At 38.5% G+C, this 25,351-nt stretch overlaps 1 protein-coding gene and 1 long non-coding RNA gene across 9 annotated transcripts in view; one reads left to right on the forward strand and one right to left on the reverse strand.

Annotated features, from left to right (window-relative positions):
• LOC134738135 (uncharacterized) lies at positions 1-24,019 on the forward strand. Its single transcript, XR_010123685.1, has 3 exons — positions 1-17; positions 3,616-3,685; positions 23,951-24,019. It is a non-coding gene; the product is annotated as an uncharacterized LOC134738135 (long non-coding RNA).
• Positions 1-25,351, reverse strand: part of STXBP6 (syntaxin binding protein 6) — a 244,777-nt gene that overhangs the window by 59,849 nt on the left and 159,577 nt on the right. For 2 of the 8 annotated variants that reach the window (XM_063651492.1, XM_063651491.1), the window contains exon 2: positions 12,426-12,495. The exons of the other annotated variants lie outside the window; for them this stretch is intronic. The gene's annotated coding sequence lies outside the window, so the exon portion shown is untranslated. The remainder of the gene's footprint in view (positions 1-12,425; positions 12,496-25,351) is intronic. 8 annotated transcript variants of the gene reach the window in all.

Raw genomic sequence — 25,351 nt, forward strand, 5'->3', positions numbered from 1 at the left:
CAGGCTACGTGGCCAAGGTGAGAAATAATTATTTGGAGCTAGTTTCCTTACTGCTCTTCCAAAGCTCTAATATATGATAATTCTAGGTGGATTTCACAATATCCATGAGAAACAAATATCAGGTCTGAGGCTGCTGCGTCAGTAATTCTATCAGGCAAGATGGCTGAATGTTTATAAAGCATAAAAGCAAAAACATCTAGGTTGTTACCTTAAATGCTTTCAGAACAGGGAAACATCCTCTCTGCTATAGTTAGTGGGAAATGGAGCATGGTGCTCTCCACACAGGATTGATCTTTTGCTTCTCACACTATTTCTTAGTGTGTTATAATTTGGGGACACAGTAAATGTTTAGACCCTGCAGGCTATGTAACCCAGAGTTGCAAACCAGACCAACTTGTGAAATGGTCAAGTTTGTCTCTGGGGCCCTCCCCTTCTCCTCCTTCTGTTTCTTCCTTCCCATCTTAGAATCTGGCTCTCTGGCCAGATTCCCAATAGGACCCAAAGGGGTCTGACATGGGATACTTAAATCTGCACGTTTTTTGTTCTGTTTTGCTTTCAAGACAGGTCTCGCTCTGTTGACTGTGCTGGAGTGCAGCAGTTGCAATCATGACTCAGTGCAGCCTCAATCTCCTGGGCTCAAGCGATCCTCCTGCATCAGCCTCCCAACTAGCTGGGACTACAACAGATGTGTGCCACTACACCCAGCTGAATTTTAAATTTTTTGTAGAGATGGGGGTCTATGTTATCCAGGCTGGTCTCAAACTCCTGGGCTCCAGTGATCCTCCCACCTTGTCCTCCCAGAGTGTTAGGATTACAGGTGTGAGCCACCATGCCCGACCTAAATCTGTATGTTTTAAGGAAGGTCCGTTTCTTTTCTTTTCTTTTTCTCCAAAGAACAGCAACAACAAAAATGGTGGTACTTCAGTCATGTGCACCAAGCCACTGGGGAAAAATGTAGGATGCCCTTAAACAGACCCTGCTCCATTAACCCCAAAGGTAGAAGGAAACAATAAAATCAGTGCATAGGGCTTTGGGAAGCAGATTTCCTCAGTCTATTGAAAAGATAATCACAAAGGAAAAAGTTTTCCAGACAAAAGTTTCCCGATTTTGGATCACTAGTTCCTTAGTATCACTAGTTCCTAGGTATCCAACTATATACCACATTCTCATCTCCAAAAGTGGAAGAAGAGATAATGGAAAGTCTAGGAAATTTCTCCAAAAGGGATGCCAAAAAGGAACCACTTTATGAAAATGTCTTGCTTTGTAAAGCAGTTTGGGTAAGTCTTTCAGTAGAAGGAGAAAAATAAAAAACATCTTGCTAAAAAATTCTATAGGAAGGCTGCTTTAATATGAAGGCACAGCACTACGTCCAGAGTAGTTAGCAACTATGCAAATAATAGAGCAAGTGCCTGCCCGACACCAACTTTGCAGGCGGTACTAGCTGGTTTTAATGCTTCCATATGCCAAAGAGGAAGCAGCATTACTTTTGGGATGTGCAATTTTAATGCCACAGGCCCACATGAGATCGATCTAGTCAGTACTTTTAAAATCTAGTCCCTTTTAATTTTAAACCTTCTTTATTCTGTTGATAATTTTATTAAATGTAAAAATATGTAGATTTTTATTTTGAAAGGATACTCTCTTTTTCAAGTAAATGACAGGTAGTCCTGGACTATTACATTTTAACCTTAAAATCAAGAACTTTAACCCCTGGAAGGCTTGAGTTCCCCACTGCCCTCCCCAGACTAGGACCACGATATGGCTGTATTATAATGGATACAGTGCTAACTGAGGTAGGCATGTATAAATCCATGAGGGAATGAATTTTTTTTAAAGTTTTTATTTTTGGCCTTTGAGCTTCTTGTGGATAATTTAATACATTCTTGAGTCAGGTGGCTGCTTCTTTGATGCCTTTGATGGCTCCTCAACAAAACGAAGAACAGTTCCTGTGCTCACAAGAAACCATGAACTTACTTCAGGTTCAGTTGTTTAGTTTCAAAATTCAGCCACAGTTTTAAGGTATTTGAACATTTTCTTACTAGAAAAGAGGAGTATCCCAAGAACTACAAGTAAGAGTAAAGAAAATGGTAATAACCAAGAAGTTATAGAAATATCAAGAGACTAGAAGGAAAGGAATTTAGGGGTGAAAACCTCTTACAACAATCTCTTTTCCTGCAATCCTTATTCTAGCAGCATCTCTCTTCAGTAATTCTGTTTGTTTCAGGCTTCCTGAAAATATGATTTCAGGGAGATTCAACAACCCAAAAGGTTTCCCAATGTGTTTGATTTTTTAACTTCCTTAGACATTTCTCCATAGACCTGCAGATAAAATAAATTTGCATGCATTTTGGATAAAGGGAACACATACGATGAATTATAAAACCTAGTTAATATTAGTTATTGCAAACTAATAGTTATATTTTATATGGAAAGTTTATATAATGTGTCTGTTTCATGTAATATAACTGTGAAACAAACAAACAAACAGGTCCGAGCAAGATAGTAAATGCCCAGAGTTGTGACAACGGATGGTTTCTGAAAGGGATTAAATCCAATTCCACCTATGGTATTAGACAAGGAAGATAATCGAAGGGGTTAACTACAGTCACAGAGTCTTATTCTGTTCTTACTTCCTCAATTCTAGAAACAGATGTAAACATCATTTTTGATCTATTCTTAGGCAAGATTTACAGAGTATCAAAAAACAAAGGCTTCAAAGTCGCAGCCACCTGACTCAAGAATGTATTAAGTTTCTCCACAAGAAGCTCAAAGGCTGAAAATAAAAACTTGAAAAAGAGATTTCTTTAATGTTATGCTTTCCGTTAACATTATCCATTATATACTGAAAAGTGTACGGCAAACAGCAATTCTCTTCAGGAAAATGTCATACATGGTAGAAATTCAATGCATATTTTACCTAGAAGAGTGGCTAAAAAGCATTCTTTTTTAGCCTTTACAATGAGAAGAGATGGAAGTGTTTCAGGAGCTAAGGAAGCAGGTGAGGGAAGGGCCTGTGACTATGCTCCTGGATACCATGCACCTGCTGCTGAGCTTCCTCTTTCAAAACATAGATTAGGTCTAAAAGAACCACGGAAGGATGTCATGTGCACATGGATCTCCTTTGATGTGAGAAGGCCATTCCAAAGGGAAAAAAAGGGACTCAAATTTGAAGGAGAAAGAGTAACAGAGAGAGAATTTTTAAATGGACTAGATACTAAACATATAATATCACTAGGTTTTTGGAAAAATCAAAGCTGTTATTACTTGGCAAGCATAAGCTGTCAAATATAATTACCACTATCAGTCAAGCAAAGGCAGAATTATCTGCTCTCTTGGCTCTCCTGCCTCCTCACCACCACCACCATCCCTTCTTCAGTATTTTTCATCATACATTGTAAATGAAGGGATACAGCACTTAAGTTCTAAAAAAAAGTGCATGGTATCACTAAGAACCCGCCACCTTCTCTCTCTACTGTGTTCGATTGGGGAGTAAAATCCAGCAACATGCTCTGGTTAAAACCAAGATCAACTACATTATAAAAATTATCTAAAATTAAAATTAGCTGAATTTATTTTAATTAAAAAAAATTTAATTTTTATTTTTTTAAACTCTAGGCAAGATCTACTAAACATGTACATATTTTATGACCCAACAATTCTAATCCTGTGGCTACATACGATCCAGGTAAGTGCTATGTCTACCCTCCTGCCTGAAGTAACCAAAAATGGACAAAATATATGAAGCAATGGTTTTTAAGGCATTGTATACCAAGCAATGAAGCATAGTGACCCCTGAGAGATGGGAAATGAATAAGGTGAGCCCTACAATTGTACTAGTTTACTGCTTTGAGAGAGTTTCTAGACTGTGGTGCAGGGAGGAACAACCCAGGAAGAGACTGGCAGATTCCCTGAGTTGAAGCGAGTGCTGAGAACCCAGGGATACCAAGGTGGCTAAAATTCTTAAGACAGAGTACTAGAGAGGAGAGACACAGAGAAAACTCTAGAGATCTGCAGAGATTTGCCTATGACAATTCAGCTGAGTGACTCCCATCATATGTTTGTGAGGAAACTGAGGTTTAAAAAATAATCACTCAAAATGAATAGAGGATACAGTACTCTATGCTCACACAGGGCTGGGAATAGTGCCTGTTTCCATCATCCAGACTGGAAAAACCTCAAGATTCCTGGAGCACTGAGTAGAATACACAGAAAAGTCCTGCTTCATTAGTGAGGAATAATTAGCCCTAGACAAGCAATGCTCTAGTCCTGTACAACAAATGTGGTATGAAGATTACATAGTATTGAGTTTATAAAATATGAAAAAGTAAAATATATAGCAACAGTAGCAAAATTTGGGATGGGAGAAATGAAAGTGAACTATTGGACAGTTCTCATACTATACACGAAGTAGTGTATTACTTGAAGGTAGAGTATGCTAAAGATATATGCTATAAACTCTAAAATAACTAAACAAAACCACTAAAATAACAAGAGTCACAGTTGTAATGGATATATCAACTTGACTGGCCTGCAGTGCCCAGGTATGTAGTCGAACATTATTCTGGGTGGTTTGATGAGAGTGACTGTGGATGAGATTAACATTTAAATCTGTGGACTTTGAGTAAAGCACATGGCCCTCCTTGATGTGGGTGGGTCTCATCCAGTCAGTAGAAGATCTGAATACAACAACAGACTGACCTCCCCAAGCAAGAAGGAATCCTGCTGGTAGAAGGCCTTTGGACTTGTACTGCAATACTGGCTCTTTCTTGGGCCTCCAACCTGCCAGCCTGCCTTGCAGATTTTGGACTTCCCAGTCTCCATGCTCATGTGAGCCAATTCCTTAAAATAAATCTCTTTTATATACATGTGTGTGAGTGTATATATATGTGCATGTGTGTATATATGTACATATGTGTGTGTATATATATGCTCATGTATGTATATGTGTATATGCATGTGTATATGTGTGTGTATGTATATACATACATTCTATTGGTTCTGTTTCTGGAGAACCATGACTAATAGTCAATAAGGCAACAAAGACAATTCCATTTACAAGAGTATTGAAAAGAATAAAATACGTAGGCATCTATTTAACCAAAGAAGTGTAAGACTTGTACACTGAAAAGTACACAACATTGCTGAAAGAAATTGAAGACTTATAGAAATGTAAAAATACCTTATATTCAAGGACTGGAGGACTTAATGTTGTTAAGATGGCAATAATCCTCAAACAAACCATGGAATGTCTGTCCACAGGAATACTCTACAGATTCCAGTGGACAGACATACCATGGTAATGGGTCAGAAGACTCAATATTATTAAGATGTCAGTTCTCCCCAATTTGATCTAAAGATCTAATGCTATCTCAATCAAAATTCCAGTGGGCTTTTTTTTTTTTTTTTTGTAGAATACAACACATTAATTAAGAAACTCATATGGAAGTTCAAAAGGCTAGAAGAGTGAAAACAACTTTGGGAAAAATAGTTGGAAGACTTACACTATCTAATTATAAGACTTGTTGTAAAACTAAGTGTAATATGGTTGATGGTTATGTACTCTGCAAAATTCATGTTAAAATGTAATCCCCATTGCAACAGTATTGAGAGGTGGGCCCTTGAGAAAGAGATCAGGCCATGAGAGCTCCAACCTCACGAATGAATTTAGTGCCTTCTAAAAGGGACCTGGGAACTAGCTTGGCCCTTTTGCCCTTCTGCCATATGAGGACACAGCATTCATCTCTCTGTAGCATCAAGGCACTATCTTGGAAGCACAGACTGGGCTCTGAACAGATACTGAAACTGCCAGTGTCTTGATCTTGATCTTGATCAGCACCACCAGGACTGTGAGAAAAAAAAGTCTGTGGTTGATAATTGCCTAGTCTCAGGTATTTTGTCACAAGAAGCACAAATGGATCAAGACAATAAACTAATCAGGACAATGTAATACTGGCATCAAGACAGACACATAGATCAATGCAACAGAATAGAGAGGCTGGAAAGACCTGTACATATGTGGAAAACTTTTTTTCAGTAAAAGTGAAAAGGCAATGCTATGGAGAAAGGACAGTCTTTTCAACAAAAGGTACCGGAACAACTGGATACCCACATGTACAAAGAGGAACTTCAGTTCATACTTTGTACTATACACAAAAAATAAATCGAAATGGGTGATATATCTAAATGTAAAGGCCTCAAATTACAACACTTTTAGAAGAAAACAAAGGAGAAAATCATTATCACCTTGGGTTACGCAAAGATTTCCTATATCTAGCACTAAAAGCACAATTTATGAAATACAAAGTTAATAAGTAGGACTTCATGAAAAACTTGTGCTCTTTAAGATAATGAAAAGACAAGCCACAAACTGTGAGAACATATTTTCAAATCATATCTGATAAACTTGTATTTGCCGGGCATAGTTGTTCATGTCTATAATCCCAGTACTTTGGGAGGCTGAGGTGGGCAGATTGCTTGAGCTCAGGAGCTTGAGACCAGCCTGGGCAACATGGTGAAACCCTGTCTCTACAAAAAATACAGGAACCAGCTGGGTGTGGTGGCACATGCTTATAAGGTTCCAGCTACTCAGGAGGCTAAGGTGGGAGGATTGCTTGAGCCCGGGAGGCAGAAGTTGCAGTGAGCTGAGATCATGCCACTGCACTCCAGCTTGGGAGACAGAGTGAGACTCTGTTTGAACATACACAAACAACAACAAAAATCTTGTATCAAGAATATACATTTAGAAACTCTCAAAACTCAACAAAAGAAACCTAAATTAATAAGCAAAAGATTTAACACTTCACTAAAGAAGATGTGGATGGAAAATAAGCACATAAAAGGATGTTCAACATTACTAGTCATTAGGGAGATGCAAATTAAAACCACAATAAGATATTATATACCTATTATTAAAAATTAAATTAAAAATACTAAGGATACCAAGTGTTGGCTTGTATACAAATGTTCAGAACAGATTTATTTGTAATAGCCAAACACTGGAAACAACCCAAACGTCCCTCAGCAGGAAAATGGATAAACTGTGGTATATCTATACATGGAGTCAGAGACGAAAGCAAGTGCAGATTATGGAGACCCTGGTGAACAAGGCTTTGTAAACATGAAGCAGGAGTGTCAAAGGATCTGACTTGCATTTTAAAAAATGTTCTCCAACTGCTGCAGGTCAAAGAGATCATGGCAGGAGTGGGCATGAAAGCAGGGAAACCCTTTGGGAACTTCTACCGCAATAGCCCAGGAGAGAGGCGCTGCCAGTAGCTGAGACCAGATGGTAGTAGTAAAAACAGAGAGAAAAGGGATAGTCTAACCCACTCTTCATTGCAGTTGACTCTCCAGACCAAAATCTTCAAGGTCAGTCACCAAGTCCCAGGCATGTTCGTACTGCAGTGCCTAATGAATTGGAGTCCACTGCTTATTGAACATCACATTTTGTACATGTCAGGAAAATAAAGATAATTCTTTGTATTTTTATTTACCTGCATGTGCTATCTCATCTATCAGACTGCAAATAACCTGAAAATGGAAGACTATGTCTTTGCATTCTTCAGGTACCTGGTAGGGTGCCCCACTGAGAGTTTTAACTCAAATATGCATCACATGACATATGTCCATTCCGATCACAAATAACCACCTATTTGCTGTATGTACTGGTGACTGTGATTAGCAATATTTCACCCACCCTACTCTCTTTTTTCGTTATCTCTCTTTTTTTAAATCCAGGGTCATTTAAGGCAATACGGGGAAATAAAAAAAGAATAAGCCGGCACACCTGACTACCAAATCCTGCTATGTGGTAAAGAGCAGCTTCTCTCATAAAGAAAGCCAGCATCTCTGTGACTTCTGTGCAGATTCCAAAGTGAAACACATTGTTATGCACATCATTAGTATTTATGTAGCAGCCTATGAATCATTCCCGAAATAAATGATGCCACTTGTGTTAAATGATTTCTTCCTAAGAAAAATCCCTGGGGGGTCTTTCCAGAGCACGGCCTTGATGAAGATTCAGAACAAAAGAAATAAAACACCCGACTCTCTGGTGCTGGATAAGTGGTGATATGCTCGGCTTTCTCTATTCAATTCGCCACTGATAATTTGTGCCTAAATCGCAACATAATTGGAGGACAAACCATTTTAAGGAGATGAGCCACAAGTATCAAAATGCTCTTCTCAAAACTCGGCTGGTCATGATGTCCGCACACTTCCATCCACCTGTCCCATGGTATCTTCTCCTCCCTCAGACTTACAGCCTAAAGTAGAGATTATTCCGATAAAGCCAATCTGAATCAGAGAACAGTCACCAGATTGAGCCATTACTCTATGACAGAGAGAAGCTGTTGCTCTCAATAAACACTAAAAGTGGTCCCTAAACTTTGTTCCATGGGGTTCAGGGATATAGCTCAGTGCTTATCCAACTTTTTGGTGTCTACACTATGAAGTATGGTTCCCTAGTTTTACTGGATGTCACTGTTTTCCACTGTGATGGTAAGGGCATTATATTAAAATTGAGTAACAGGAACAACCATTATGTATAGTATGGTTTGTGTCAGGCAGATAATAAATTTATTTAAGGATCATGCATACCAGTAAACAGACCTACTAATTTTGAATTTTCAAACCCTTTGCATAAACTTATTTTGGTACTAAAACCTCAGCTTACTTCGACTGAAATTTGAGGCAGAAATCATCAACTCTGCATTGGAAGGTAACCTATACTAGGTTTAAAGCTGTACTTAATGACGGGCCAAACATGTGAAGTCCTTAGATCAACAAAACACTACAAATTATAACTTCTATTGGCCCCTTCAAAAGCAATGTTTTGCATTCTTTTAATGTACAAACTAAAGTTCTGTTCAGCCTATTACACCAATTTGACATAATTAAAGTTCACTTAACCGATTTTACATGTACGGTTTGTACTTCTGCCTATGTAATCAAGGTAATACAGAGTTATAGAGTGGGAAGATATCTCAAGACGTTTATTCTCCACTCCACATGTTACCTTCGGGCATGTTACCTTCTAAGATACATTATTTCAGTGTTTTTTTCTAACTTTTTTTACTCTCATAAAAATAACTTACAACCCATCCTAATACTTAAAAAGCGTGACAAGAAACTCTTCTTTCAGGTTATGACTACAGCTATTTGCATTTGCTTATATTTTCTATTCTTGAAATTTGTCATTTAAATGGTCTCCAGTTTTCTTCATGTTCAAATTGTCCTGGTTCATTTAGTCTTCCTAAATAGACTCCCTACCCCATCACCACCACCTGTGTGGTCCTCCATTGACCCTAGCTGAGCTCTCCATGTCCCCCTTCGGATCTAAGTAGAATGGTTTAAAAATGCATCACAAAAATGCGAAACACAACAAGTTCACATTCAGAGTTGGACTGGTCAGTACTGCTATTTGAGTATGCCAGCATTTTAAAAAACTATGATGCTACATGCTCATGACCATCTTGTTATCTGCCACGGTGCTTTATAGGCTAATTCTTTGGCCATATTCTTAAAGAGAGCAGAGAAACATGTAATTGACATTTGAAATGTTTTTTTTTCTCTAGAAACCACGCCAATATTTTGCATCCCATTATGTTCTTTTTTCTCTATTTTCATATGGCAGGAAGCCCATTTTAAACTCCTTAAGGGAGAAAAAGCTATTTCCTTTCCTCACTAAAGAATTTCACACTGGAGAGGCATGGCTTCTACTTCTATCCCTTCTCCAGCTCCCATTCCCAATCAAAGTAGAGCGAGGTGTTTAGCAGAGTTCCTTACACACAGTAAACATCAATAATGCGTATCCATTGAATGAACACTATTAATATTGGGTGATAGGTTGTTAGAAGTAGGAAGATGGCATTGGGGAAGAAAAGATTAAAAAATGAAAGGTGTTGCGTGAAGTCTGTTGGTAGGTGTAACTAGTAGTTGCCATGGCTTGAATAACTCCCATGGAGAAAGAATAACTTCCATGAATATGTGCTGTAGGTCTTGCTTCATCAAGCTCTACATTAGGAATGGGCCAGATGATGCTGTCAGGGGCCAAAGGTTACAAGAACACTCACAATGCAGCAACCAGCTGAATATTTACTACCTGCAGAAGCAAATGATAAAATATCTCCTCTCCAGAGCAAGGACTGTCTGCACGGTGTTGCTGCTTTCAAGCCATGGCCCACTACTGGATGGTGCCTGGAGGGCTTGTGATAAGAATGGAGCACATTTTCCAAATGTGAAGATCACTAACTCAGGAACTCTGATGTCTTTCCATAACCTAAACTCAAATATCATTGCCTGGGGCCATGGATCAAAACATTCGCCTGACTCATCAGAGCTAGTAACTTTATAAGAACCTGCCTCTCTGGGATGTGTGAAGACACAAAGGCAATGCATCTGCTTGAGAGTCTTTACTAACAATCTGGTGCCTCCATCTGACTCCATGGGCCCAGACCTCCATGGCCAACAGAGTAATTTCTTAATTAGCCTTTGCTGGGCCTCCTGCATACCTTAGCACTAAGCAGTACCAGCACTTCTGTAAAGAAGGAAAATTTTCCAGGAACTAACAATATTAAACAAATAAACAGAGAAACTAAATAAACTATGCCAAAATTCTCATGAAGACTTACTTTTTCAAACAGAAATTTTAGTCTATTAGCAAATCAGCAGATTCCTAGACACTCTCTAGTATGAATAAGAAATCCAAATGGGTCTCAGAGGATAAGAATTGAGGAGTAAAATGCAAAATAAAATATAAAAAAAAAAGGATGAAAGACAAATGCATTTGTGCCTGGCAATGCAAACCTACATTGGCAAATCAGGAATTACAAATAAGATAACCGGCCACAGTTCTCCAAGTGTCTTTTTATTGAATCTTTTCTCAGCTGCTGTGACTTCATACCTGAAGTCAGTGATAACATACAATGCTAGGCATGCACATTTTGGAGTTCCAAGGCACTTGAGACCCTGTCAGACACATATGCCATCACAAAACCCTAAGAGTTGACAAAATCATGCCAATTCTAAGCAGCCTTAGAGGAAGTGACTGACTCAGTGACTAACAAAGGCCACTTTAGGGTGTGATGTCATTACAAGGATAGAGTGAATGCCTCTCTCCTATATTTCTCTACTAAAGAGGTCAAGGATGTCAATGAGAGTAGGGAGATGCCAGGGTCCACCCAGTGTTAGTGCAAAGGCTGCCCTCTTGACCACAGGCCATCATCCTTAGATCCTTATAGTTAGAACTCTGCATGCCTGGGATGCCTTCATAGCCACCTCCTCCAAGTCTATCATGTGTCCATCCTTCACAGGCCAAGTCTAGATCTTCCCTCTGCCACATGGCTTTCCTCAGAAATCCAGCTCACACTTCTTGCCTTTCCCAAAATGTTTTTGATTTTTCTCTGTAACATTCATTTTGGGACTTTGTTGTACTGAATCTAATTCAGAAACATAAAGGAAACATGCTATTTGCAAGCAAATGGTTGGTCCTAAACTGCCAGGTTGTATTTTATTTGTAATTTAATAGGTTAAGCTGTTTTTGTACATATCTTATTCATTCTATTCATTTGCTTGGGAAGTATTTTCACCTACAGGTAGTGCAAAGGGAAGCTTCAGCCAAATTCATCATGAATTTATAAAAGATTCTAAATTCAGAATGCATAAGCCTCCCTCAAATAAAAATGTATCCCCTGATAACCTTGCAATAGGATCTTGTTTATTAGTAGTTCAGTATTCTAGGCAAAATAGAATATAGCCCCTTCTTCTCAAGGGTTTTCAGGTTACATTTAGATGAAGAAAAAATTCAAGCAAGAAATGGTAGTTCAGGGCCAACAGAGGGTTCAACAAGCCAGAAGAGCCAGGACAGTTTTCAGAGGAAGGCAAGTTCTGAAGAAAGACTCAAAGAAAGAGAAGAAACTGAATCCCTCAGGGGAGAAAGGATGAACACACAGAATAGTCACTGTCTCATGTCTCCCAATGAATGGTGAAAAAGCCACATTTCCAGAGGTAACAGAGTAAAAGGTGGAGTGGAAATGGCTATGATGTGATTGGTCTGGGATTCTAATGAAACGAACAATGAAAACAGTGACTTCCATCTCTGGACTCAAGCCATTGTGGCATCCCAATAGAAGGAAGTACGGGAAAGGTCAGTGCCTTCTGCGTGCGACATTTGTTTTTCCTCCTTAGTGCTGGACAACAACCACTAACTTTCTCCCTTTTCCTGAGGACTCTTTTGTAAGGAGATTCATTTTGCAGATGAAAGTCCACACCCTGGTTCACTCTTCTCTGACTACGGGAACAATGAGGGTGTAGCAGAAGAATGCAGGAACAGTGTCCAAGCATAACTGATGCTGGCTGTGTCTGCCTGAACTCCTGTGCGTACTCTTTTCCTAAGACAATATGTATAACAATGCATAGACCGTGCCCACCTTGGATAGACAGATGCCTTCTTTTGCTGATGTGCAGATGCAAAAGCCCTTCGTTGTCAATTCTGCTGCCCTACAAATGAGATAAGGGAAGCATTTGTAGGATCACAAACTAAAGTTAGTATTCACTGAGCACTCCAAACGGGAACTTCCAAATTTTAAGTAACAGCAATTTTTAAGAGATGGAGGAAGAAAAAATCACTTGCTTTTTCCTTGGAAAATTGCTCACTCCCTCTCTCTTCCTTTTGAGGGTACAAGGAATCTTTTCTGGCCAGTTGTCTGAATTGAGGGCAGCGTGTTGCGGGGAGGGCATCCCTATTAAAGCTAGGGACAAGGGAGATGAGAGTGATAGTCACTCAGATTCTGATGTCCAGTGCTTATGCCCTAATTTCAGATTTGTATTATGGGACTCATTATACTACTAGCCTCCATTTCTAGCCAACATTTCCATAAATTGTTGCTCAGGTATGTTCAGAAGAGGAGTGTCGAAAGCCCCTTGCCCTAGTTCCACCCACGGGTACAGACTTCATTATGCTATAGGCTCCATCCCACCCATGCTGTCTCAGCCACTATCCTTGAAAGGCTCCGGAGAAACACAGCCAGGATCCAAATCACTCCCAAATGTAAACAAGCTTTGTTCACCAAAGCATAAAGCCAAGCAGAAAGCTAGGATGGTCCATGTATTGTCACAGGTGGAAGGTCATTTTAATTCAAAGAGTAAAGCTAATTAAGTGACTATTTTTCAGATGTGAGAAAAAAGTTGTTTGCTGAGACAACAAAGTAAAAGGAAATTTATGTGAGAATACATAAAGTGTTTCCTGCTAGGGGTCTTAGACAAGGTCCCTTTGCAGGGGTCCCAGCACTATACAGTGGCTCTTTCAAAGAATTACACATCGACCAGCTGTCTCCTGAGAGGAAGGGGATGTCAGTGGGAACACGCTCATTAAAATGGCTCTCCAGTGGAAGCCAATGTTTCTGCTATCAAATCACCCTATCATTCCTCGCCTGCTCCATCACGCGCCAAAACAGCACAGGATTTGGCCTAGAAACTAAGCAATCCCTTCTGCAAAGGAAGCTGCTCTACATGGAGAATGAACCTTGTACCCATTAGCACTGACTGCAGCTAACTGAATAACAGCAACAGCTCTAACAGGGAGGAAGCATCGGAGAGAAAGCCCTGGACCGGGAGTCAGGAGGCTGGGTCTCCTATGCCCATTGTGCCTACCTGTCCATGGACATTTCATATATGTGTCTTTTCCTGTCTGGGTCTCAAAAAAACCAGATGAGAAAGACCCTAAGACCGCCCTCTAGTTTTGACCTTCTACAATTCTATGAGTCACAGAAGTGCATGCTGCCCACTGTGATGCCCCTTCTCTCAAGCCTGGAGGTCTCACTGATAAAATGAGAAATAGAACACCATTTTATAGATAAAAATAGTATGATTGATCTTTACATAAAAGCTGAAAATGTATAATGTCTATTCGTTTTAAACATCCAACACACAGAGAATCTTCAACTCTTTATGTCCAGGCATTGTTTTAGGACTCATTTGAGATTCTTAAAGAGATTGCCGGATGAACTGTTGGGGTGGGGGTAGCAAGGGGAGGACTCTTGGCAGGAAGGAGCTTCATGCTATGAGAAACCTATTCTGTAGGGAGTGGAAAGATGTTATGCTCATAACTTTCCTAAATTCCCCTGGAGGGAATCATAGCTGAATATGAGACATTTATGTAAATTTTCTATTTCACTTAAGAGGAATTTAAACTGCCAACACTTGAATCATAAAGCAGTGTGACTATTCTTCTGGAAAAATCTGAAGGCACAAATAACATTCATCAAAAAATATTTATTGTGTACACACTGAAGGAAAAGTGACACAAAGGGGTAAGGGTGGCGGGAACGGAAATGAGTTGAGGGGTGGAAACAGGTACAAGGTGCTTGAAGCGCAGTCATATTTATCAGGGGGGTTCACATTTCAGAAGAGAAATGACAAGTTCCTAAGCGTTGAAAGAGCGGCAGGATATGATAAATATGGCAATGTGTATTTCTTATCACCACAAGTGTATAACACCAAACAGAGTGGAGGGGTGGGGTGAGAGGTGGGTTTTTGGTGGATGCAGGACAGCTTCTTTACGAAAGCAGTGTCATTTGTGCTGTGGGTGGAAGGATGGGTAGGGCTGATAAGGATCAAGGAAAAGAGAAGCAAGGCAGATCTCATTTAACTCTGAAACTACCCTTGTGCTTCCATAACTAAAAAGAGGAACCCTATTAACCGGGAAGGCCCGCCTTACAGGTACAGAAATAAAGCCAGCCAGAGAGCAGCTGATTTCTTTTAGATTGCCTTGACCTGGGATGAATCTTAAGACAACTCATATCCTGTCCAAGAATCCTGGATACTCTATGCTCAAACTTAATGTTTAGGAAGTAATCTTGTTAAATACATATTTATATTGAAAAGCAGAACTCCAAACTTCCTCATCTTGTTTCCTGGCCTCAACACAAAGGCACTATTATTTTGTTGAAAAGGAAATTATTCCAGTGCCCCTGCCCAGGCTCTGACAACACGTGTTTTCCCTCAATCTCCTTCCTCTTCTTGCAAGGACACCCATAGTTATAACTCACATTAGTGTGGGGCAGCACAAGGGGTTTGACATAGAAGCAACAATGATGTACTTGTGTTTCTGCTTAAACTGTGAAAACGATGTCCCTGAGAGAGAACATTCAGAATCTTACTTCCCTTGAGATATGCTATCCATTAGCAATTCAGCTGCAGGGCGAGGTTCACTTAATTTTAAAATGTAAGTCAAGAGCCTAAAATTGGTAATTGGGTATTTAATTGGGTCTGCGAAGGCACTTACTGGATTTTAACAGCTTCAACAGGTAATGTTTAAGAACATTAAAAATTAGAGCAATGATGAATCAGATGCAAATGGAAAGTGAATGAATTTTGGCACTATAATTTAACACAGAGTTAAGTAGTGTTTTGAGCTGAAGATGTTGAGCCTGGTTGGTTTTCTTAAATTTTCTTATATGCCAGGGATTATCAAAATATTTCACTTTTTAAGCTTGGCTTCCCTTCTCATAAAACTCTACTTTGAAGAGCTCAATTCAGCAGGTATATATTTGGCCTAATTGCAATCAGTATTGCTTAAGCTTATAGGGAATGCTAAGAAGTATGAGCTTTATTAATATAGCGTGGTTAAACAAAACAAAGAACATCTGTGAACATATTAGAAATCTCGTCACTCACTGGGGCATCCAGAAGACATTGGCTGGACATCTGCTAATTGAATACAATGGCTCTTTTATGATGGTCTGTACTCAAAGACTTCAAAACCATTTTATAAACGCTGCCAGTGCCTGCTGACTACTTGTTCTTTTTACAATTTTATTTTAAACATGCAATACATTTTCACACAATCAAAAAATAACATATTGAGACATCTTACTCCCATCTCTGTGTCCATCTACTCCTTTCCTTTCCTCTTCCCCTGCCTTCCTGTATACCTTTAGAGAATTTCTTTACATGGAAATAACAACAAACAGTCTCATTTCCTCCCTTTCTTACACAAAAGGTAGCATATTATATACATTTTCTTTCCTTCCTTCCTCCCTCCTTCCCTCTTTTCCTTGTTATTTTATCTCGGAACTCCTCAAGATTCATGGAAAAAATCCAAATTCACAGCAAACTTCTTCCTACTTTGTATAGCTGCATAACATTAACTCCATTCTAAGGATGAAACATGAACTACTTAACCAGTCCCCCGCTGATGGATAGTGAGTTGTTTCTAGTCTTTTACTACTGCAAACAATGCTGCATAAATCATTTTGCAAGTATGTTTTGAGAATAAAGTTCCAGAAGTGGATTGGATTACACACTCAAAGAGCAAATGTACTTGTAATTTCAATTAATATTACCACTGGCCTTCTATAAGCAATGTAACATCTTGCACTCCCACCAGAAATCTATATCTATTTCCTCATATACATGCCAAGACAGTGTGTAGTCAAGCTATGCTTTTGCCAATTTGAGAGATGAGAAATTATATCTCAGTGTAGTTTTAATTTGCATTTGTCTTATTATTGGTGAGGTCCATTTGTATTTATTTTCTTGTGAATCATCTATTCATTTTCTTTTTTTTTTGCCCATTTTTCTATTGTGTTGACCGTCTTTTTCTTAATGATTTCTAGTGGTTTTTTTCTGTTCTAAGGAGATTAGCCCTTTGTGATATGAGTATTCTCCCAGTATGTCATTTGTCTTTTGACTTATGGGGATTTGTACCATGAAATTTTGGCAGTTTTGTTTTGTTATGCTTTTTTTAAAAAATAGTCATTCATCAATGTTTTCTTCTATGGTGTCACGATTTTCAGTCGTGGTCAGGAAATCCTTCCCTACATCAAAGAATCTGCCTTAAGAATTTTTCTGGTTTTACTTTTTAATATTTAAATATTTCATCTGTTTGAAATTTATGAAGTAGGGTCACGTATGCACTCAACTTAATTTTTTCCATATTGTGATTTAGTTATTCTAACACCATTTCTTAACACTTTATCTTTTCCTCACTGATTTGAGATACTAATTTTATCCTATACCAAATTCTCCATACATTTTTGTTGACCACAAATTCCACATGTGACCTTCAATTCTTTCAGAGAGCTGATCCAGTACTGGGAGAAGACCTCAATTAAAATATCTAATAACCTTTTCTTATTTATTTATTTATTTTTAAATTTATTTTTATTTACCTTTTTCAGTCCACCACTACAATGGGATAATGGCCTTTTCTTAAACTGAATTCCTTAGCAGACACACTGGGATGTTCAACTATAACACACGTTTCATCCTCATTAGCTGGTCTTCTGTCTAAAATTCACTAAATGTTTTCTCCTTTGAAGCTGACTTGTTATCTGTGTAAACAGATTTATGTCAGCAATGCAAATTAATATGGAGCTATTATGCCTTTCCCTATTCTTACTGAAACAAAACTGTGAACTATAAAGAATTACTATAAAAGAACACTGTACCTAAAGTTCTCATTATACAGTGTTTGACCTGAATGACCACGTGCCTTAAACACGTTTAAATTAGAAAGCCTATTGACAGCCTATAAAATGATAAAAATACATGAACTCTAAGAAAATAAACAACAAAAAACAAACAGGTGAATTTAAACTATGAGCCATGTCAACAAAGTAGAGAAAAAAAATAGCTTTCTTTTAAAGAAAAAGAAGGAACTTTCCATCTACTGAATTTATCATTCCTATCAAACAATGAATAATCAAATATTACATAGAAAATAATATGTAAGATTGGTTTTGCTATGGTCATTTGTATCTCCTCTACAGCCCAATATTTAAATGTGTTTATTACATAGAAAATGAAAGCATAATAGAAGTTTTCCTTCTTTAAACAAAAGAAAAGGAAAAGAACAAAGTTACATGTAAAGAGTTTTGTACCCCAAAGCTTCTCCGGTAATCCATTTTGATACTGGAATAAACACTTAGTATCAAGATATTATTGATCGAAAGGATAAAAAAGTTTCTTGCCCTCCTCCCTGCTCCAGGCTGACTCTCAGTGTGGATCAATATTTCTTTTCATTCGGACTCCATGATCTCATTTGGTACACTTTTATTTTCTTGCTTGCATCCAAGACAACTGACTCTCAGGGTTTGTTTGATGGTGATTCTATTATGGTCCTAAACCAATTATTTTAAGAAGAGATGAGGAAAAAAGGAGAGGAACTGTACAAACAAGTTGACAGAATCCATTTTATTCCTCTCCTTTTAATGTTTCTTGCCTTTCCACATCGCCTTTCTTTCTCTAAGCTCCAGGCACTCTTTTTACAATAGAGAAACAGGATCTTGGTTGGCAGGAGTTGCCCCCTGTGAACAATAAAAAGCCAAGCAGAGATCACAATTACCACACAGTGGTAGGGCAGCTCCTGAGGGGCAACAGAGGGCAGCAAATGCCCCCTGAGGGTGTCTGGCTGCCTGCTCCGAACCCACCACCAACACAGGGGCAACCTGGAGATGATTTGTTTCTTGCTCCTTTTTATCCTCTTGGTGTATACTCCCTTTCGTCATCTAGTAAGTCATGAATCTGTTTCTACCACTATGTTTGACAGTCATGTAGTCTGAGAAGGGACTGGCTGCCTCTGTGAGTGAAAGACTAAGATATCACATTAAATACTCAACTGACATTTGTCTTCTCTCCTTGTCATGTCCCGAGTTGTCTTGTGCTAAAGGGTGCTGGGAAAACATTTTTTAAAAGTACTTAATAATTCACTATATTGTTAACAATATTCCCCAGGGAAACCAGTGGAAAAGTTTCCTTAGTTAGGCACCACTAAGAATTTGCTTCTGGTTTTGAAACAAAACAAAACATAGCAAGTAGGCACAGGAGCAAAGATTGTGAAAATTTTCCAGAGAATGAAAAATCTATTCCCAACCTCTTGAGGGTACATTAGTGCTTAGTTCATGTCCACATGTTTACTGTGCCACAGGCACAACAGAGGCTTGTCTTATCAGCCTCAACGTGCGTAGAGAGGAAGATCCTCTGAAGGATGGGGAGGGTCATAACCAGGAAACGTACAGGAAGTCAGTAAAAGGACCACATCTCTAGTGCAGAAACTGTAGGCCAGGTACATGATGCATTGCTCCCTACCATCTGGTGCTGAGTATTTGGGCTCTGTATTGAAAATGAAAGGTAAAGGGAGCCATGAGAGCAAAAATCTGGAAACATCCCAGTTCCCATTAATACAATAAAACAGACATTCATTTTAAACGACCAAATACAAAAAGAAGGCCATGCTATGGATCAATGATGAGAACATGTCATGAACTGATGATTATGATGGATCGATTATGTACACCCCGGTACTAAAAAGGAAAGAAAGGGAAGCAGGGACTTCTCTGCCCTCTAAAGGGCAGAGAAGAAGAGTTAGCAGAACAGCATTGTGGGGCAGTTCCAATCTCCGAAAGGTCAGATGAGTCACATTTCATAAGGTTCCGACATTCATCCACTGCAACTGTGCTTTCTCATTGTTTTGAAAATCCAAAAACCAAGGATACTTTTCAGATACTAGCCTACTGTTTTGAAAGCATTATTCTCACACACTTTTCATTCCTCTACTATCTACTTGCTTCCCAATACACCTTACTTTGCAGGTAATGTTACCTCCAGTGAGCTGTCCAGAGGTTTGATCTCCTTCTGTTTTTTTTTTTTTTTTTTACAAATCTGAACAGAACAGTGGGAACTTTGAGAAAGTCTCAGGCTGTGTTCAGTGTTTGTGGGCCACTAATTGAAAGGTAAAACTCAGAGGCAGCTTTCTCTATACTTTCTTGGAACTCCGCTACTTCCTCAATCTTCTCTTTCTAAAGGCCATGGTGGGTGGCCAGGGCTCCAGCCAGCAGATGTAGTTTACATTGGAATACTCTTTAAATAATGGCAGAAAAGCAAATCCCTGTCTAGGGAATAGACCTGAGAAAATAACTCAAGTATTTGAGACTCCATTCAAAATACCATGAAAAAGGCATTTAAACTGTATAGTGGGAAAACACCTGAATCAAGAAAATGTTAAGAATGACAAGCTGAAGTAAAACAGCAGAGATGACATAATTTAGTGTATCTGAATATAAAAACATAACTTACTATGGAAATCCATTTATAGCCAGTCATGATACGAAGGCAGCTGTGCTAGACTGGAGTTTACATAACCTCCCTGAAGGCAGGGGGACAGACTGAAAAATCACATGAGGACTGTTCCTAGCAATGACAAGCATACATTTTTAAGAAGCTGGTGATCTGGGCTGGCTTGCTTGAGAAGAATAATGACAATGTTAGGAGTAGGCCTAGCTCCAGTCATCACTCTGAAATGCAGCTGCCAAAAGAGTGGGGAATACAGAGCAACTGTGTGTACAGGGCTAGTGGTTGGCTGGAGCGAAGATGTGCAGGACGGATTTATGAATATCTCTATGAATGGGGAAGATCCCCTCCAATCTGCCCAAAATTGGAGGCCAGTGGCCTACAGACTGGGAGGTGCAAGTCAGGATGTTAGTTTTCTCCTTCCTATACCTTGGCAGGGCCCTTCTCTCACTATCACATCTTAACCTATCTCAAGACCGGTTCCTACCTGAACTGCCCATCAATGCCTACCCTTCTTCTGGGTGACTGAGCATAAGAGGGGCTTTCCCATACCTATGGGACTTGGTCTCAACTTCCTTAACCTTGAGATGCTTGAAGCTCAAGCAGAACTGTGTGTCTCCTCACTGGACCCAACAGGAGATGAATACACCCAATCACAGAGCTGCCTTATCTGTTTCTAGCACTCTGCTTCTTGCCAAGCCTGAACTGACCTGTATTCACTCAATTCTTTCACATACCTCCCTGGGGCTTTATTTATTTGGTCATTCTCTTCTAGTTCACTACCCCACCCCTAGTCATTCTCAGCAAGGCTTCATACATTCACAAATAAATTGCTAAATTCATTGATAGATAGAACCCTTAAATCAGCCTAGCTCTAGCCTACCACCTCTCCACTATAAGTTTATTTGTTCATATAATCCTTCATACATAATCAGCTCCACTTGATATGTAATTCAAATTTATGCATCTTAAAGCTGGCAACACTTTTGAAACTTTGTATATTCTTTCAGTCAGTAATATCATTTCTAGAAACTGCTCCTGAGAAAATAATAGTGAATGTGAATAAAGCTTTAATTACATGGTTAGGTCATGACATTGTTTATAATAGTGAAATATGGACAATAATTTCAATTTCCAATAAAAGGGATTAGTTACATGCATTCTGTTGTATTTTCACATAATTAAATATGCAACTATAATGCTATAAAATATTTAGTGACATGGAAAGATGTTCATTTAGAAAAAGAAATTATGAAACAATATGTGAATATGTCTCATACTTATAACTACAAACACACACACAGATATGGTGTTCCTCTGAGTGTTTACTTCTCTGTAAACAGAGTACTTCTCAAGTAGAGAAATACTGCTAAAAACATGTTTTTAAAAAAAATACACTCTTTATTTTAGAATAGGTTTAGATTTACAAAAAAGTGGTAAAGGAACATTTGTAACAATTAATGAATCCATACTGATATATTATTATTAAATCAAGTTCATACTTTATTCAGATTTCCTTAGTCTCTACATAATGTCCTCTATCTATTCTGGGATCCCAACAAGTATACCACTATTACTTTGGTAATTAAAAATTGTATTGGTAAAAAATTGTGATCAAGGAAACCACAAAAATTTATGATATAAACCATGGAGACAGTGCTCATGAATGGTAGAAGCCTCAAATATTAAATCTCCAACTATCTAGATACGGAAACCCCTTACTCCCTAAAGCACCCATGTTGAATACTTTCAAAGGCGGCTATCAGATGTGAAAAACTTCCCAGATATTCTGTTTATTATAAAAAAATGACCCTCTGGAATCACTGGGCTGGAATTAGTCAGTAGAGTTTCCATTGTGAAGTTTTGGTTCTAAGATCTGGCTTACTCACCAGTTTTTGTTCTTCTATAGTGTTTAATCCCCCTGGGATTCTTCTGCAAAAGTGAATGGAAATGTCAGACTATCCTCCCCAAAAAAGAATGTTTTTTAAAACATGTCTTGAATTGGAAGTTTCCTACAACACAAGCTCTTAAGTAACTGGCAAACAAAAGAAAAAGCTATCTTTAAAACAAGGTTTAAACATAGGCGACAACTAAAAACATTAACTCTCCCCTTTAATATTAAAACCCCTGTTTTATTAAAGGTTGCCTTCCCTTTAAGAAATCTCATAATCAATTTTTTGCATGTAACTGTATAGCTATCTCTGCAAAAAAATAAAATAAAATAAAATAAGGTGGGGGGGCACATCTTATTCAGAAGACAAAGAAAAAGAAGGCTTCCGCAAATCATTAAGATTCAAAGGATCCATCAGCCACCTATATTCTGTGGAGTGGGACTGGCTGCAGACTAATCTAATCCTTAAAAGGTATACTAGAAAAAAACTAGAACAATTTCCTCTTGTCAAAACACATTCATATCTTCAAATATAGTTTTAAAGAATTTTGGTTAAAATGACCTGAAGAACAGCTGCAAACAGCTCCTGATTTCCATCTTCCATTCCTAATGGAAATTCAGAAACAGAAGGTACCAACATCTCCATTTCTGAATCAACAAATTTTCATTTTAAATTACAATGACATAATAAAGGAATCCTATTTTGACTCATTTTCCAGAGGACAGTAATTCTAACAGCTCACTTTCCAAAAGCAATTAAAAAAAAAAAAAAAAAAAAAAACCCAAAGCACTGCCTACCTGAATCAACAGTCAGTGCGAGATGGGCGGCACTCGCTGACATGGCGCTTCAGAGACTGCGCCTCTGTGTCTTCTCCCCAAGCATACACATAGAATGACTTGGCACCAAAGCAGTTCTCCTGGCAAATCGATCTCCAATGCTAACTTTCCAAAAATATGCACATATTCAGTAAAGCATATGGATCTATAATGTTTATGAATACCCTATTAATAATTTATTATTTATGAACCCTGTTTTTATATATTTTGCCCCATGACAGGTACACTCAGTATGAAATGCTGAATTATAAAGCTCCTCACTGTGTCTTGACATGGTTTTTGTCTTTATGTGTAAAGTCACATGAGAAATACATATTTTTAAAGTTCTGAAGATGAAAGACATAAGGAAGCATACATTCCACAGTTTTGTCAGGAAACACAAGAGACTGCTTTTCTAGCTTTTCCGAGACCTCACTGCTTCCCCATTAGTGCTCTGTTCTGGTCTAGCCATGAAAAGTCAAGAAGCAAGGATGATACACCTATTTAGAAGGAAAATGTCTCAAGGTTTCCACCTGCCTGCTCTCGGTAAAATAAAACTTAGTGGGGTATATCTGAAAATCTAAGAGGACCATGAAGTTTCTGTGATATTTCTATTCTTTAATTCAAAAACATTGCTTTAAAAAAAGAAAAACCACATCTGATACGTTGGAATTGAGAGGTTCTCTGAGGTGTCTGCCACCTCTCCCAGGTGTTGCCAAAAAAGCCAGTCTTCATGCTGTGATGAGCCCCTCCATCTCCAAAGTAAGTGTTCCAAGGCCTATTTTCCTGTACTCGAGATTTGGCATATCCAAAGGCCACAGGGTAAACTGCTAAGGCCAGGCAGGCTTGCTACAGGAGAGCCACCTCAGGACTCTGAGAGTACCTAGGATAGACAGGCCTTAAAGCCCATCACATTCAATCCCCTACCTTCACAAGGGAGGCCACCAAGGGCCAGAGAAGGGCAAATGTGCCCCAAATCATTAACTCAGGCACAGCTCTGGTTCTTCTAGTTTCTCTGCTAGTCACAGCCATTGCACTTGTTAACAATCCACAGATGAATGACATCCATTCTCTCAGTTATCAGCTCAAGGTTTGCCTTCTCCCTGAAATCCTCCTCATGCATTCAGCATTTAGTCCAAACTGATCTAAATATCTATCTTCGATCTATATTTTTAGGTTAAAAGAACCCTAAAGAACATTGGCCATGTGCTTGACATCCTCTATGACATCCATGTGACGTGACGCTACCTAGTAACAGAAAATTTACTACTGCTTGTGGATGGATGCCCTTTTACTCCATGTACAGGAATATATGAATATGGTTTTTGAGTCCCAGAAAATAAATCTGGTTTGCCTTTCATTTACAATTCTTGGATATCTGAACTTAGTCTTCATGAATTTGCACTTATCTAGGGGAAACATGCCTAGCTTCTTTCTCTATGTTTACACATTGCCTGGTCTCCTTACACAGTTGCTTAATCCCCCACTTCTTCAGCTAGGTTAGTATCTTCTTCAGGGCAGGACACTCTGACAACACTTTTTGTACATGACCTGCACAACTTCTACTTGTCTCAATCGCTTTGAGCTCACAAAAAAGAGGAGGGAAACATTAGCTATTTCTTATATTTTATTCTGATATAATTCTCAATTGGTGCCAATTTTTGAAATATTACAGAGTGGTTAAAAACACCTTGCTTTGGAGTCAAAAAGACCCAGCTACAAGTGCCTGAGCTGCCATTTCTTATCTGTATGATTTTGGTTGGGATACTTTATACCTCCATGTTCTTATCTATAAAATAGGAACAATAACAGTAACTGTAAATCCAAGTTATTACAAAGATTATAAATGACAATGCATCTAATGACCTTAATACAGGACCTGACATATTAAGTATTCAATAAATGCTGGTTATCATAATAACCATCTCTGAGAAATCTTTGCTATCTAGAACTCATCTACAATTCAGATGACATGTTCTTGTTATTTTATTCTGGAATTTGGTGATATTAATTACTCTGTGGATTGCCAACAATTCTGTTCACCCTTTATGACTTGTCATTTCACATTAACTTTAACTATTTACACATTTGCCAACACCTCGTGCAGTCTGAACTTATACCTGGTATTCAAAGTAACACTCTCACACTGTATCACATTATTCTTGTGCCACATGCATTTTAGCTACCTTAGAATTTTAAAAAACTCCAATAAAGCAATTGAGAAGGACTTGTAACTAGTAAGTAGATAAATCCAGATTAAAATCCAAGTTTCCCAACCCCTAGTCAAGCACTGTAGAATATCTTGCTGTTTCTTCTTTCTTGAATCCAATCCACAGGTATTGGGCTATGCCTTCTACTTTCTGAACCCTCTCAAAAGAGGCATGAAATCCCTTGCACTGAATTTCTAAACAATAAACATGGAACTACAGAATTTCATCTAGCTTCTGTCCTACCCAAAGTGATATCAGGGCTCAAAGCATGAATGAGAAGGTATTTTGGCAGGAAAGGTATTATTTTACTTCCAGAAATGTATAAGCTCTTGATAGTTAAGGCCTTAACAAAAAGCCTCCTAAACTA

This window comes from Pongo pygmaeus, chromosome 15, assembly GCF_028885625.2.
Source record: "Pongo pygmaeus isolate AG05252 chromosome 15, NHGRI_mPonPyg2-v2.0_pri, whole genome shotgun sequence".
NCBI lineage: Eukaryota > Metazoa > Chordata > Mammalia > Primates > Hominidae > Pongo > Pongo pygmaeus.